At 48.9% G+C, this 15,724-nt stretch overlaps 1 non-coding gene across 1 annotated transcript; it reads left to right on the plus strand.

Moving 5' to 3' along the window:
- Positions 1-54: 54 nt before the first annotated feature.
- On the plus strand, positions 55-127 carry TRNAR-UCG. Its single transcript has one exon. It is a non-coding gene; the product is annotated as a tRNA-Arg (tRNA).
- Positions 128-15,724: the final 15,597 nt, after the last annotated feature.

Consider the following 15,724-nt stretch of genomic DNA (forward strand, 5'->3'; position numbering starts at 1 on the left):
CCGGGGCGGGGCCGAGCCTTCCTAAACTCACGCGAGGCCCCGGGACTAGCGGGCGGCCGCGTGGCCTAATGGATAAGGCGTCTGACTTCGGATCAGAAGATTGCAGGTTCGAGTCCTGCCGCGGTCGGGAGACGGCAGCGCTTTTTTTAAAGTCAATAAATTTTCTCTTGGGCGGGGGGTCACTCTGCCCCGAGGATTTTTTTTTTTTTGCACAAACCGAAAGGGAGGGTTATCATTCGGAGACGCCCGAGGACCGTGTCCATCCACCTTAGCAGCAAAATGCAAGGGATATAGGTTAGGGGGACCCACCTGTGTGACCTTGGGCAAGTCACTTAACTTCTCTGTGCCTCACTTACCTCATCTGTAAGATGGGGATGAAGACTGTGAGCCCCACGTGGGACAATCTGCTTGTCTTGTATCAACCCCAGCGCTCAGAACGGTGCTTGGCGCCTAGTAAGCGCTTAATAATAACGTTGGTGTTTGTTAAGCGCTTACTAGGTGCAGAGCGCTGTTCTAAGCGCCGGGGTGGATACCCCAGTCCCTGCCCCTGCCCCACCCCCACCCCAGCCTCCAGAACAGAGCCTCCAGCACAGGCCCAGTCCCTGTGCTGATACATCAGATTGCCCCACATGAGGCTCAAAGTCTTAATCCCCATTTTACAGATGAGGGAACTGAGGCACAGAGAAGTGAAGTGACTTGCCCACAGTCACACAGCTGACATGTGGCAGAGCTGGGATACGAACCCATGACCTCTGACCCCCAAGCCCGGGCTCTTGCCGCTGAGCCACGCTGCTCCTCTCCAAATGCCATCATCCTAATTATTTTTATTCTTATAAAACCGTTGGCTTTCCACTTGAAAATCTATACAGCAAGCACAGACAGAGCACTCTTCTGGGAGACTGGGCCACTGGGTCCCTCGGGCTTCCTCAGAGCAAATTCACCCTCTGGGCTGAAACTCCCTGAGCCTTCACGTACAACAGATCACCACTCCCCCCCCCCCCCCCCCAAAGTCTTATTAAAGTCACATCTCTTCCAAGTGGCCTTCCAAGATCGAGTCCTCTTTCTTAATCGTATTTGATAAGCACTTACTATGTGCCAGGCGTTGTACTAAGCGCTGGGGTAGGTACAAGCTAATCAGGTTGGACGCAAGTCCATGTCCCACTTGGGGCTCACAGTCTAAGTGGGAGGGGGAACAGGAATCGAATCCCCATCTTACAGATGAGGTTACTGAATCACAGAGAAGTTAAGTGACTTGCCCGAGGTCACACAGCGGACGAGTGGCAGAGCTGGGATTAGAACCCGGGGGCCTCCGACTCCGAGCTCTTTCCATTCGGCCTTCTCGCTCTTCCTCTGCGGCATCTATGCGCTTGGATCTGTGACCTTTGAGCTCTTTGAGCCAGGAAAGTAGCATTAGGAATTCTTGTGGACAAATGTCCCAGAGATTGTCTCTCAAAGACGCCTACACCCAAGGATGCAGTTGTCAATCGTGCTGAGAAACAGGGTGGTCTCATGGATAGAGCCCAGAATTGTACTTTGCTGCACTGTGCAATAGCTGAATTGTACTTTCCAAGCACTTAGTACAGTGCTCTGCACTCAGTATGCACTCAACAAATACGATTAAATGAATGAAAGCACAGGCCTGGGAGTCAGAAGGACATGGGTTCTAATTCCGCCTCCACCGATTATCTGCTGTGTGATCTTGGGCAAGTTGCTTCAATTCTCCGGGTCCCAGTCCCCTCCTCTGTAAAATGGGAATAAAGACTGTGAGCCATATAGGGGACAGGGACGGGGTCCAACCTGTCTATCTTGTATCTACCCCATCTCTCAGTAAAGTGCCTGGCACATAGTAAGCACTTAACAAATACCATAAAAAAAAATTCGACAGGAGAAGGCACCCCCTGGGGATTCCACTGGGACGTTCCGGCTTCTCCCTTCCCACATTCCACATCCTCTCTCCCAGGGGCGAGGATCCTGAGAAGAAGCACAGCTTAGTGGAAGGAGCAAGGGCCCGGGAGTCAGAGACCCTGGGTTCTAATCCCGGCTCCGTCACTTGTCTGCTGCATGACCCTGGGCAAGTTACTTAGCTTCCTTGTGCCTCAGTTCCCTCGTCGGCAAAATGGGGATTCAATACCTGTTCTTCCTCTTACTTGGACTCTGAAACCCATGTGGGACCTGATTTTTCTTGTATCTACCCCCAGCAGTTAGTACGGTGCAGATAGAAAGTGCTTAACGATATGTATTGATAGTATTAATAAAATATTCTGGGTGCTATTGGCCCAGACCTCCTATACGACATTTAATAAGTACTTACAGTGTGCCAGGCAGTCTAGTAAGCACGGGGGTAAGCTAATGAGTTAGAAAGATAATGAGGTTGGACACACCCCATGTCCCACGTAATAATAATAATGGTATTTATTAAGTACTTACCATGTGTCAAGCACTGTTCTAAGCACTGGGGTAGATACAAGCGAATCGGGACACAGTCCTTATGCCATATAGGGCCTCATGGTCTTAATCCCTATTTTACCAATGAGGTAACTGAGGCACAGAAAAGTAAAATGACTTGCTCATGGTCACAGAGTTGACAAGCGGCAGAGCCAGGATGAGAACCCAGGTCCTCTGACCCCCAGGGCTGTGCTCTATCCACTAGGCCACTCTGCCTCTCCTCTGTATTGGAGGACCAAGCCGATGGCACCCTGAACTGTGGGGAGGGGCCTGGGGACGGTCTTGGGTTGTACTTAGGGAGCCTCTCCTACCTCAGAAACCCCCAGCCCCGTTGGCAGAGCAAGTCAAGTTCCATCTGAAACCCCAACCCTCTGGGCTTGATTCATTCATTCGGTCAATCGTATTTATTAAGTGCTTGCACACAGAAAGCACACAGAAAGTGCAATACCCCAATAAACAGTGACAATCCCCGCTCACTACAAGCTCACAGTCTAGTGGCCGGGGGGGGGGGGGGGGGAAGAGGGGGGATAGGGGGAGACAGACCTCAATACAAATAAATAAAATTACAGATACCTACATAAGTGCTGTGGGGCGGGGGGTTGGGGGAAGCGCAAAGGGAGCAAGTCAAAGTGATGCAGAAGGGAGTGGGAGATGAGGAAAAGTGGGGCTTAGTCTAGGGAGGCCTCTTTGAGGAGATCTGCCTTGGATAACCTTCGAAAGGAGAGAGAAATAATTGTCTGTCGATTTTGAGGAGGGAGGTTGTTCCAGGCCAGAGGGAGGACGTGGGCCAGGGACTTGGCAGCAAGACAAACGAGATGTAGGCACAGTGAGAAGGATAGCACCAGAGGAGCGAAGTGTGCAGAGTGGGTTGTAGAAGAAGAGACGTGAGGTGAGGTAAGAGGGGGCAAGGGGATGGAGAGCTTTAAAGCCAATGGAGAGGAGTTTTTGTTTGATGTGGAGGTGGATAGGCAACCACCGGAGATTTTTGAGGAGGAGGGGTGACACGTCCTGAACGTTTCTGTAGAAAGATGATCCGGGTGGCAGAGTGAAGTATGAACCGGAGTGGGAAGCTGATGCTGTAAATCTAGGTGGGATAGGATGAGTGATTACCGATGGTAGAAGTTTGGATGGAGAGGAAAGGGCGAATTTTAGTGATATTGTTTAGGTGGTACCGACAGAATTTGGTTGACAGATTGAGTATGTGGGTTGACTGAAAGAGAGGAGTCAAGGATAATGTCAAAGGTTACGGGGCTGTGAGACGGGAAGGATGGTGGTGCCGTCTACAGTGATGGGAAAGTCAGGGAGAGGACAGGGTTTGGGTGGGAAGATAAGGAGCTCTGTTTTGGACGTGTTAAGTTTGGGGTGGTAGAAGGACATCCAAGTAGAGATGTCCTGAAGGCAGGAGGAGATAATAACGTTGGTATTTGTTAAGCGCTTACTATGTGCCGGGCGCTGTTCTGAGCGCTAGCTTGTGAGCGAGATCAGGGGACGAGGTGTAAATCTGGGTATCATCTGCATAAAGGTGGTAGTTGAAGTCGTGGGAGTGAATGAGTTCTCCGAGGGAAAAAGTGTAGATGGAGAATAGAAGGGGACCCAGAACTGAACTTTGAGGGACCCCCCCCCCCCCAGTAAAGGGGTGGGAGGCGGAGGAAGAGCCTGTGCCTGACTGAGAATGAAAGGCCAGAGAGATAAGAGGAGAAACAGGAGAGGACGGAATCAGCGAAGCCAAGGTTGGATAACGTTTCCAGGAAAAGGTGGTGGTCCACTGCGTCGAAGGCAGCTGAGATGTCGAGGAGGATTAGGATGGAGTAGAAGCCATTGGATTTGGCAAGAAGGAGATCACTGGTGACCTTTGAGAGGGTAGTTTCTGTGGATTCTCGGTCCTGGATCATTCGATCAATCATATTTATTGAACACTTTTTGTGCGCGGAACACTGGACTGAGCGCTCGGGGGAGTACAACACAATAATACAAACACATTCCCTGCTCAAGCTGCGATATTTCAGCCCAAACGGATCTCTACCTTCTGCACTTAACCCCCTTTTTCCTCCATGGGGCAGCGGGGACGGCCTCTGACAGCAGGGGGAAGGGGAGGGGGCCCGACCTCTACAGCCCCCGCTCCCTGAGCCTCTTTCTGGAATGAGGCATCCGAATGGACGAGAGGGCTTCAGGAAGGAGAGACTCCCCACTCCGCCGAGCAGTCGAGCCAAGGGCTGCGGACAAATAAGGGGGTGAGACTGCGGGAAAGACTGGGGGACAGGGAAACCGAGGAGAGAGAGAGAGAGGCCATTCCTCCACTGGAACCCGAAGAGGAGCCTTCCCGGTTTTTTTCTGGAAAACACAACTTGGCCAACGACAGGCTGTGTGATGTGAGGAAAAGCACCTCCCTGCTCTGTGTCTCAGTCTTCCTGTCTACACAAAGGAGAAAGTAATCTACAGCCTCCGAATTTGTCTGCTAATCAATCAGTTGCATTTACTAAGCATCTACTGCGTGCAGAACACCATACCAAACCCATGGGTGACTCCAAAAGAATGAGAAGGCATTATTGCTACCCTCCAGGAGCTTACCATCTAACGATGGAAACCGACATTTAAAAGAGATTAAAGCTAGAGGGAGTAATAGTTTATATACATGAGATGGGTTCATTAATGTGACCTCAAGGTGTTAGGGTAACGTATGGGCATAGGTGGGGCAGAGGAGTTGAAGAGTCACTTGGAGGACATAAAGGACAGAGATGAAGGAAGCAGAGTGGCCTCATGGTTAAGGCTCAGGACTGGGAGTCAGAAGGACCTGGCTTCTAATCCCGGCTCCTCCACCTGTCTGCCGTGGGACCTTGAACAAGTCACGTTACTTCTCTGGGCCTCAGTTACCTCATCTGTAAATGGGGATTCAGAGTGTGAGCCCCATGTGGAACAGTGACTGGGTCCAACCTGATGAACTTGTACCTACTCCCAGGGGATAGAAAGACGTCTGGAGCATAATAAGCCTTTGACCTAGTAAGCACTTAACAAGACCAATAAAAAATAACAAAATAGGGCAACTATTCAGATCTCATCTCCGCAGACTTTGAATATGAGGAGAGCAGCGGTCTGCCAGCTAGCTCCTGGCCGGTGCCTTCTTCAGCACCAAGAGCAGGTACCCCAGGATTCCATTTTGACGTCAGTTCTGGTCCCCCTCCCCTGTCCACCTCCCAGGATGTGGAAAGGGAAAAGGTCAGGGCTGGAGAGCTAGGACTGGAAACCTTCTGCGGCAGAGTCTGTTGGAGGCAATTGGAGCAGTGGATAATGAAAGAGATAAAGCCTCAGAAACCCTTCGAATGTCTCGAAGATATAGTCGTAACGATGCAGTAGTGACTGAGGTTAATGATATTAATTGAGTTCTCCTCACTTTTCTGTATTTCCTTCAGAAGAGACTCTCCTTCGGTTCGAAGACAAAACAGCAGATGGAGAGATTGCTTCCACTGATCCATCAATTGCTCGGTCAATCAATCAATCTGTGTGCAGGGCAGTCTATTATACTATTGAATGAATGAATGAAAGCATAAGGGAGTGTATAAGGGAGGAAGGAGAAATGATTCTTGCCTTCAAGGAACTTACAATCCAACAGGGGAGACAGACACACAAAAAACATTAGAGAGGGAGAATAAGTGCTTAAAATGGAGAATGTAAATTGCTATGTTCCAAAGTGCTACGGGGGGTTGTGAATGTGTAAGTGCAAAGGGCTGAGATGACAGTTGGGGGGCTGTCATCAGGGGACAAGAAAAATTAGTCAGGGAAAGCCTCCCGGAGGGGCTAAGACTTCAGAGGGGCTTTGTAGATAGGGTGTGAGCCAGGGGTCAGGGGCAGCATAGCAGAGAATGAGGTACGGGGCATTAGGTTAGCTGGGGAAGAAGGATAGGAGAGACAACTGACGGAGTGGAAGAGGAGAGGAAGTCATTGAAGGTTTTCGGGGAGTGGAGAGGAGTGTGTAGAATGAGGTCATGTTCCAGGCAGCAGAGTGAAGTTTAGACTGCAGAGTGGAGGCACTAAAGGCGGGGAGAACGACAAAGAGGCTGAAACATTCATTTGCCAGAATATGGTGAACACCTGGACCGAGGTGATGGTCTTCTGGATGGAGAGAAAGGGGCAGATTCTGGAAATGTTGTGGAGAAAAAAACCAACAGAAATTAGCACCTGACAGTGTTAGGATTGTAAACTCGAATAAGCTGGCACTGGGAGATGGATTGATAGGGATAATGGGTCCAATCTATAGTTAGCAAAGAGAAGATCTCTGAATCCTAGTCAACAGTACGTACCACTGTGCCTCGCCCATTTTGCAAACCATCTATGGATATCGAACTCAGAGCGGCACCCCTAAAGGAGCTCTTCCACGTGTGGTGCAGTCCCTAACCGAAACCACCTAGAGAATATGAAAGAGAAAGAAGCAAAAGACCTCAAGACATATGATGAGGATTATTTCCTAGTGTTTTACGATTGACATTAATAGAGAAGCGGCGTGGTCTAGTGGAAAAAGCACGGGCCTGGGAGACAGAGGACCTGGGTTCTAATTCTGCCTCTGTCCCTTGCCTGCTGTGTGATCTTGGGCGAGTCACTTCACTTCTCTGGGCCTCAGTTACTTCATTTATAAAATGGGGATTAAGCCAGTGAGCCCATGTAGAACGTGAACTGTGTCCAACCTGATTAGCCTGTATCTACCCCAGGGCTAAGTAGAATGCCTGGAACACAGTAAGTGCTTGACAAATACCGCAACATATATGGTATATAATATTGCGTGTATATATATATATGTATATATATATATACACACTTATATACCTATTCCTATACATATGTATTCCCCGTATCCCCCAGGGCTTAGTACAGTACCTGGAACACAGTAAATTCTTAACAAATACCATGATATATATGGTATATAATATTATGTTTGTGTATATATAGTGTAAAAAGCCCGGGATTGGGAGTCAGAGGTCGTGGGTTCTAATCCCGGCTCCGCCGCTGGTCAACTGTGTGACCTTGTGCAGGTCACTTAACTTCTCTGAGCCTCAGTTACCCCATCGGTAAAATGAGGATGAAGACTGTGAGCCCCACGTGGCACAATCTGATTACCTCGCATCTACCCCAGCGCTTAGAGCAGTGCTTGGCACATAGCAAGCGCTATACAAATAAGCAGCATGGCTCAGTGGAAAGAGCCTGGGCTTCGGCGTCAGAGGTCATGCGTTCGACTCCCGGCTCCGCCACTTGTCAGCTGTGTGACTGTGGGCAACTCACCTCACTTCTCTGTGCCTCAGCTACCTCATCTGTAAAATGGGAATGAAGACTGTGAGCCTCACGTGGGACAACCTGATTACTCTGTATCTGCCCCGGCGCTTAGAACAGTGCTCTGCACATTATTTTGTAAATGAAATGTACATCGCCTTGATTCTATTTAGTTGCCACTGCTTTTACGAGATGTTCTTCCCCTTGACTCTATTCACTGCCGTTGTTCTTGTCTGTCCGTCTCCCCCCGATTAGTCCGTAAGCCCGTCAAACGGCAGGGACTGTCTCTATCTGTTGCCGACTTGTTCATGCCAAGCGCTTAGTACAGTGCTCTGCACATAGTAAACGCTCAATAAATACTATTGAATGAATGAATGAATAGTAAGCGCTTAACAAATACCAACAATACTATATATATATATTTGTGTGGGTGTGTGTGCGCACATACATGTATATATGTATGCATATTATTGGTACCTTGTATATTTTATATCGTAGATTGTACTCTCCTAAACGCTTAGTACAGTGCTTTGCAGACCGTAAGCCCGTAATAAATACGAATGAATGAACGAACGAACGAACGAATGAATGAATGAATGAATGAATGAATGAATGAATGAATGAATGAATGAGTGTATCCTCGGTAAACTTCGGGCCCGAAAATACCACAGCGGCCACCAGGTGGCGGTGTAACACTGCTTGTCAACCCGAGCCGAGGTCCGGATTTCTCCGGCCCGCGACTGGCTCCGGGGGTCACTCAGGAAACTCTAATAATAATAATAATAATAATGATGATGTTGGTATTTGTTAAGCGCTTACTAGCTGACAAACGCCACTTGTCAGTTGTGTGACTGTGGGCAAGTCACAACTTCTCTGTGCCTCAGTGACCTCATCTGTAAAATGGGGATTAACTGGGAGCCTCACGCGGGACAACCTGATTACCCTCTATCTACCCCAGGGCTTAGAACAGTGCTCTGCACATCGTAATAATAATGTTGGTATTTGTTAAGCGCTTACTATGCGCACAGCACTGTACTAAGCGCTGGGGGAGATACAGGGTCATCAGATCGTCCCACGTGAGGCTCACAGTTAACTTCTCTGTGACTCAGTTACCTCCTCTGTAAAATGGGGATTAACTGGGAGCCTCATGTGGGAGGATCTGATGACCCTGTATCTCCCCCAGCGCTTAGTACAGTGCTGTGCGCATAGTAAGCGCTTAACAAATACCAACATTATTATTACTATGTGTAGAGCACTGTTCTAAGCCCTGGGGTAGATAGAGGGTAATCAGGTTGTCCCGCGTGAGGCTCCCAGTTATTCTCCATTTTACAGATGAGGTCACTGAGGCACAGAGAATTTAAGTGACTTGCCCACAGTCACACAGCTCTACCCGTCATGGAACTGGCCTGGACGGACGGTCACAGACTGGGGGCATCCTGAAAGATGCTGGCAGAACAAGAGCAATTCCTTCCCAGGAATTCCTTTTCCCGGCCCCCCCTGGGGTCAGGGATTTGAGTGTCGGGGCGGGGGAGACTGGGGCGAGGAGATGGAGAGGCTGGGGAGGAAGGGGCCAGCGTGGGGAAGTCAGGGCCAGGCTGGACAGGGGTGAGGCAAGTGGCAGAGCCCACGCAATGGAGAACAGTGGGAATCCGCATCATAGCGGTCGGGTGCCAATCTGCCGTTCCGGCCTTGGAGATGTCAAGCCCTGGCGGGGGGCAGTGCCAGGGAGGGACTGGCATTCACTTATTATTATTATGGTATTTGTTAAGCGCCTACTATGTGCCAAGTACTGTTCTGAACTCTGGGGTAGATACAAGGTAATCAGGTCGTCCCGCGTGGGGCTCACCATCTTAAGCCCCATATTCCAGACAAAGGAACTGAGGCACAGAGAAGTTAAGTGGCTCGCCCGAGGTCATACAGCAGACAGGTGGTGGAGCCTGGATTAGAACCCAGGCCCTTCTGACTCCAAGGCTTGTGCTCTGTCAACTAGACCATGCTGCTTCTCTTCCAGCACTTCTTCCAGCACCGAGAGCTCCTGGAGGTGCCCCCTGCTTTCCTCAAAATCTCCCCTCCCTTTCTTCGTTTCCCAAGACCCAACCCCCAGCAATTGGGGGAGAAGTCTGCCCCTTTCCCATTCCAAGGGTCCAATTTAGAATCTTAGTCGCCTCCTACTGAAGATGAGGGAAGAGGAGGAGGTGGAGAAGGAAAAGGAGGAGGAGGAAGAGGAGGGGAAGAGAGAGGAGAAAAAGGAGGAGGAGGAAGAGGAGAAAAGTGGCCCAGTGGATGGAGCACGAGCCTGGGAGTCAGAGGACCTGGGTCCTAATCCTAGTTCAACCACTTTTCTGCTGTGTGACCTTAGGCAATTCACTTCATTTGTCTGTGCCTCAGTTCCCTTACCTGTAAAATTGAAATTAAGACTGTGAGCCCTATGTGGGACAGGGATTGCGTCCAACCTGATCAACTTGTGTAAACGCTTAACAAATACCATATATATGGTCTGGAAAATTGAGTAATGAAGGCGTTCCAAACAGGCAGGATGGAGGAGAGAGAGTGGAGAGCGGGGAACAGTTAGGTTAGTTTGAGAAGAGTGGAGAGAGTGAACTGGGAAGTAGCAGGTAAAGAGAGCAGATTTAAAGGGTGGGGTGAGTCGGTGAAGAGCCTTGAAGCCTATTTTGAGTTTTTGCTTGGTGCAGAAGAAGTCAATGGGCCAGCAGAGGATTCAGAGGGGCCGTCAGCAATAACCTAAGCCCTTTTCCTTCTCAAGGTTCTCCCAGGAAAAGGCCCTCCTTGGGCCTTGTGTTCAACGACACTAAATCCACACACCAGGAAGATGAAGGTTTTAAAGGTTTTCAATCGATAAACGGTATTTACTGAGCACTTATGGTATGCAGAGCACTGTACTTAGCACTGGGGAGAGCACAGTACCACAGAGTTGGTAGACAGGTTCCGTGCCCTCATTGGAGTTTCTTTCCCGAGAATAAAGCTCTTAGCGTTGAACGTCTGGTGAGGTCAGATTCCAAAAAACACCCCTCCTTGGGGAAGGGAAATGAGAGGTGATGACATCAGAGATTGTGCGTCCGATCCCTACTGGGTTCCCTAAAAGTCACCACCTGATTTGTTCAAATCCTGTTTCAGCAGTGCTCGATTATCTTTGATATCTTGTTCTCTCCCAGACTTTCCCATCACAGTAGATAACATCACCACTGTCCCTGTCTCACAAGCCCGTAACCTCAGCCTTATCCCCCGTTCATCTCTCTCGTTTAACCCGCAAAGTCTGTCTGTCACCAAATCCTATCTCTAGCATCTGCTCCTTCCTCTCCATCCAAATTGCCACCACCTTGGTCCAAGCTCTTATCATTTCCCATAGCCCACCTTTTTTAAAATGGTATTTGTTAAGTGCTTACTATGTGTCAGACACTGTACCAAGCTCTGGGGTAAGCCCAAGTTTAACCAGGTTGGACATAGACCATGTCCCACATAAGGCTCGCCGTCTAAATTCCCATTTTACAGATGAGGTAACTGAGGCATAGAGAAGTGAAGTTCTTTGCCCAACATCACACGGTAGACAAGTGACAGAGCCACGGTTAGAGAAGCGGCATGGCTCAACGGAAAGAGCACAGGTTTGGGAGTCGGAGGTCATGGGTTCTAATCCCAGCTCCGCCACTTGTCAGCTGTGTGACTTTGGGCAAATCATTTAACTTCTCTATGCCTCAGTTCCCTCATCTGTAAACTGTGGGACTGTGAGTCCCACAGTGGGACAACCTGATTACGTTGTATCCCCCCCAGCGCTTAGAACAGTGCTTGGCACATAGTAAGTGCTTAATGAATACCATCATCCACATCCCAGGTCCTTCTGACTTGCAGGCCTGTGCTCTATCCACTAGACCACAATACTTCTGGTGCTTCTCCTTGACTCCTGCATCACCCTCCTTGCTGACCTTCCTGTGTCCTGTCTCTCCCTTCTCTTGTCCATACTTCGCTCTGCTACCCAAGACCACTTTTTAAAAAATAAACTGTTGGGTCCACATCTCCCTAACTCCTCAAAAACTTCCATTGGCTGCCCCTCCACCTTCACATCAAATATAAATTCCTTACCATCAGCTTTAAGGTACACAATAAGATCTTCCCACTCCTACTTTACCTTGCTAATCTCCTACTACAATCCAATCCACATACCTGGCTTCTCTAAAACCAATCTACGCAGTCTTTCCTACCTCACGACAAATCCCTCACCCACATCCTCCCTTCCCTTTCCCCCTCCTGTTCTATAGCTTCTCTACCTTCAAAGCCCTACTTACATCACATCTCCTCCAAGAAGCCTTCCCTGACTGGAACACTTCTTATTCAACCCACCCCCCTGCTCCACAGAATTTATGTTCCTATATACTGCTCCTATCTGTAATTTATTTTAACATTATCTGTTTAGTTTAACATCTGTCTCCCCCTCTAGACCGTAAACTCCTTGTGAGCAGGGATAACAACAAACCACATAGCCAAGACCCACCCTTTCCTCTCCATCCAAACGGCTACCACGTTAGTACAAATCACTCATCCTGTCCAGACTGGATTACTGCATCAGCATTCTTTCTGATCTCCCAACCTCCTGCCTCTCCCCACTTCAGTCTACACTTCACTCTGCTGCCCAGATTATCTATCTACAGAAACACTCTGGGCGAGTCATTCCCCTCCTCAAAAATCTCCAGTGGTTGCCTATCAACTTTCATTATGAAGCAAAAACTCCTCTCTAGGCTTCAAAGCCCCCTCCTACCTCACCTCCCTTCTCTCTTTCTCCAGCCCAGCCTGCACACTCTGCTCCTCTGCCGCTAATCTCCTCACGGTGCTTCGTCTGTCCCGCCGTCGACCCCTGGCCCATGTCCTACCGCTGTCCTGGAACGCCCTCCCTTCTCACAGCTGCCAAACTAGCCCAGTTCCCCCCTTCAAAGCCCTACTGAAAGCTCACCTCCTCCAAGAGGCCTTCCCAGACTGAGCCTCCCTTTTTCTCTGCTCCTCCTCCCCTTCCCATCGCCCCTACTCCCTCCCTCTGCTCTACCCTCCTCCCTGCCCCACAACTCTTGTGCATAGATGTACATATTTATTATTCTATTTATTTTATTAATGATTAATGATATATTTCTCTTTATTTATTTTGATGCTATTGATGCCTGTCTACTTGTTTTGTTTTGTTGTCTGTATCCCCGCTTCTAGACTGTGAGCCCATTGTTGGGTAGGGATTGCCTGTATGTGTTGCCGAATTATGCTTTCCAAGTGCTTAGTACAGTGCTCTGCACACAGTAAGCGCTCAGTAAATATGATTGAATGAATGAAGCAACTCTACTGTACTGTACTCTTCCAAGTGCTTCCCAGGGCTCTCTCCCAAATGGAAGCAGAGTGGAAAGAGCATTGGCCTGGGAGTCTGAGGGTCTGGGTTTTAATCTCTTTGCTGTGTGACCTTGAGCAAGTCACTTAATTTCTCTGTGCCTCAGTTCCCTCATCTGCCAAATTCATGCTCTTGCTCTTACTTGGACTGCGAGCTCCATGGGGGACCTGATTATCTTAGAGAAGCAGCGTGGTTTAACGGATAGAGCACAGGCTTGAGAGTCAGGGGACCTGTGTTCTAATCCCAGCTCCTCCACGTGTCTGCTGTGTGACCATGGGCAAGTCACTTCACTTCTTTGTGCCTCAGTTACCTCATCTGTAAAATGGGGATTAAGACTGAGAACCTCACATCGGGCAGGGACTCTGTCCAACCTGATTAGCTTGTATCCACCTTAGTGCTCAGTACAGTTCCTGGCACATAGTAATCGCTTAAAAATACCAAAGAAAAGCACTTAGAACAGTGTCTGTACACAATAAGCATTCAATAAATACTATCGGTTGAGTGTCTGATTGTCCCAGATCCACTACTCAACAGCTGTCAAAAAATCCATCGGCAGCTGACTAAGAATACCTTTCAAGTTGTTTTTCATTTCCTCACCCAGTGAGATCCTAGCAGACGGGCGGAGGAAGGAGGTGCCTTACATCTTTTAACCAAAGCATTAGATGTCTCATCAGAACCTTGTTGGGCATGTCAGCTCTGCCCAGAAAAACTGTGAATAAGGATATTGGCACCTCCCAGGTGTTCTGGCTGCAGCTGGATATCAAAGACACTAAAATGCAGACATGCATTTCTCTGTTTCCGTCAGCACGAGGGCAGAGCCATAACTATAGTTGGTTCTCAGGGGGACTCGGGCTAAATGGAGGGGTGGTTTAAGGACCGGCTACCCCAGTGCTGGGCAATTCGTTTACTCAATCGGTGGTATTTATTGAGCAACTAATCTGTGCAGAGCACTGTAACAATAATAATGGTATTCGTTAAGCGCTTACTATGTGCCAAGCGCCGTTCTAAGAGCTGGAGGGGGATGCAAGGTAATCAGGTGGGGCCCACAGTCTTAATCCCCATTCTACAGAGGAGGGAACTGAGGTGCAGAGAAGTGAAGTGATTTGCCCAAAGTCACCCAGCTGACAAGTGGCGGAGCTGGGATTAGAACCCGTGACCTCTGACTCTCAAGCCCCTGCTCTTTCCACTGAGCCACACTGCTTCTTTACACACTAAACACTTGGGAGAGCCCAATAGAGTTAGTAGGCTTGAGCTGGGGGGAGAGATTCTGAAATAAATTGCAGGTGGGAAGAAGTAATAAAGTACCAGGACATGTACCTAAGTGCTATGGGGGAGATGGGAGTGAGTAGTCAAGTGCTTAGAGGAGGGATACAGACACTCATTTTAATAAATGAATTGCAGATAGGTCCATAAATGCTGGTGGGGCCGAGGGAGGGGTGAATAAAGGGTGTAGAATCAAGTGCAAAGGTGACAGAGAAGATAGTGGGAAAGGGGAAGTGAGGGTTTAGTTAGGGAAGGCCTCTTGGAGGAGATGTGCTTTTAATAAGGGTGAAAAGGTTCTCATCTTTTGGGTGTGAAGAGGCCAGAGGCAGGAAGTGGACAAAAGGTTGGCGGCAGGCCAAGCACTGTACCAAGCACTATGTGCCAAGCACTGGACTAAGCGCTGGGGTAGATTCAAGATAATCGGGTCCCATTTGGGGCTCACAGTCTAAATAGGAGCACAGACAGGTATTTGAATCCCCATTTTAACTGAGGTACAGGGAAGTTAAATGACTCACCCCAAGTCACACCGTAGGGAAGTGGCGGAGCTGCGATTAGAACCCAAGTCCTCTGACTTTCGGGGCTGTGCTCTTTCCACTAGGCCACGCTGCTTCTCTCTGTCCTTTGAATTCAAAGGATTTGTCGTAGATGGTGAAACTGAACATGGGTTGCATGAACCCCTGAAGAGACCAGTGAGAGACTTATATTCCCAACCACACGCTGTACACCTAAAGACGTTCCTTTGTTGTGCTGTAATGTTCTGTTACGTGCTTCTTTGACTCACGATCTGCTCGACACTTGTCCTGTAAAGGAGTCACTCCTTCCTCCGTTGCAGCATGCCACGCTGGTCTGTCTGCTGCCGTTCTTTCCCGGCTTTCGGCCGAGATACTACGAGGTCTGAAGCTTCACTTTCTTGTATCCTTCAAGTGTTTCTTCCATCTATCCTGGTTTCTGTCTCCCCTTTCCAACTCCCCACTCGGCAGCTGTTCTGGTCTCAGATGGCCACCCATCATCCTCCCATGACCCAGTCCTCCCGTGAGTCCAAAACTCTACACACCCTAAAAAAACATTTTATTTTTTGAATAAATACCTGAGAGAGATTGTATATTCTATATTCCCTAATGAAGCGTGTTGCGTCTTCACTGCTTTCATCAGGGGCAATCCCAAGGAGGATTAGATCTTGTCATTCATTCATTCAATAGTATTTATTGAGCGCTTACGATGCGCAGAGCACTGTTCTAAGCGCTTGGAATGAACAAGTCGGCAACAGATAGAGACAGTCCCTGCCGTTTGACGGGCTTACGGTCTAATCGGGGGAGACGGGCAGACAAGAATAATGGCAATAAATAGAGGCAAGGGGAAGAACATCTCATAAAAACAATGGCA

The sequence above is a fragment of the Ornithorhynchus anatinus genome, chromosome 5, assembly GCF_004115215.2.
Source record: "Ornithorhynchus anatinus isolate Pmale09 chromosome 5, mOrnAna1.pri.v4, whole genome shotgun sequence".
Classification (NCBI taxonomy): domain Eukaryota; kingdom Metazoa; phylum Chordata; class Mammalia; order Monotremata; family Ornithorhynchidae; genus Ornithorhynchus; species Ornithorhynchus anatinus.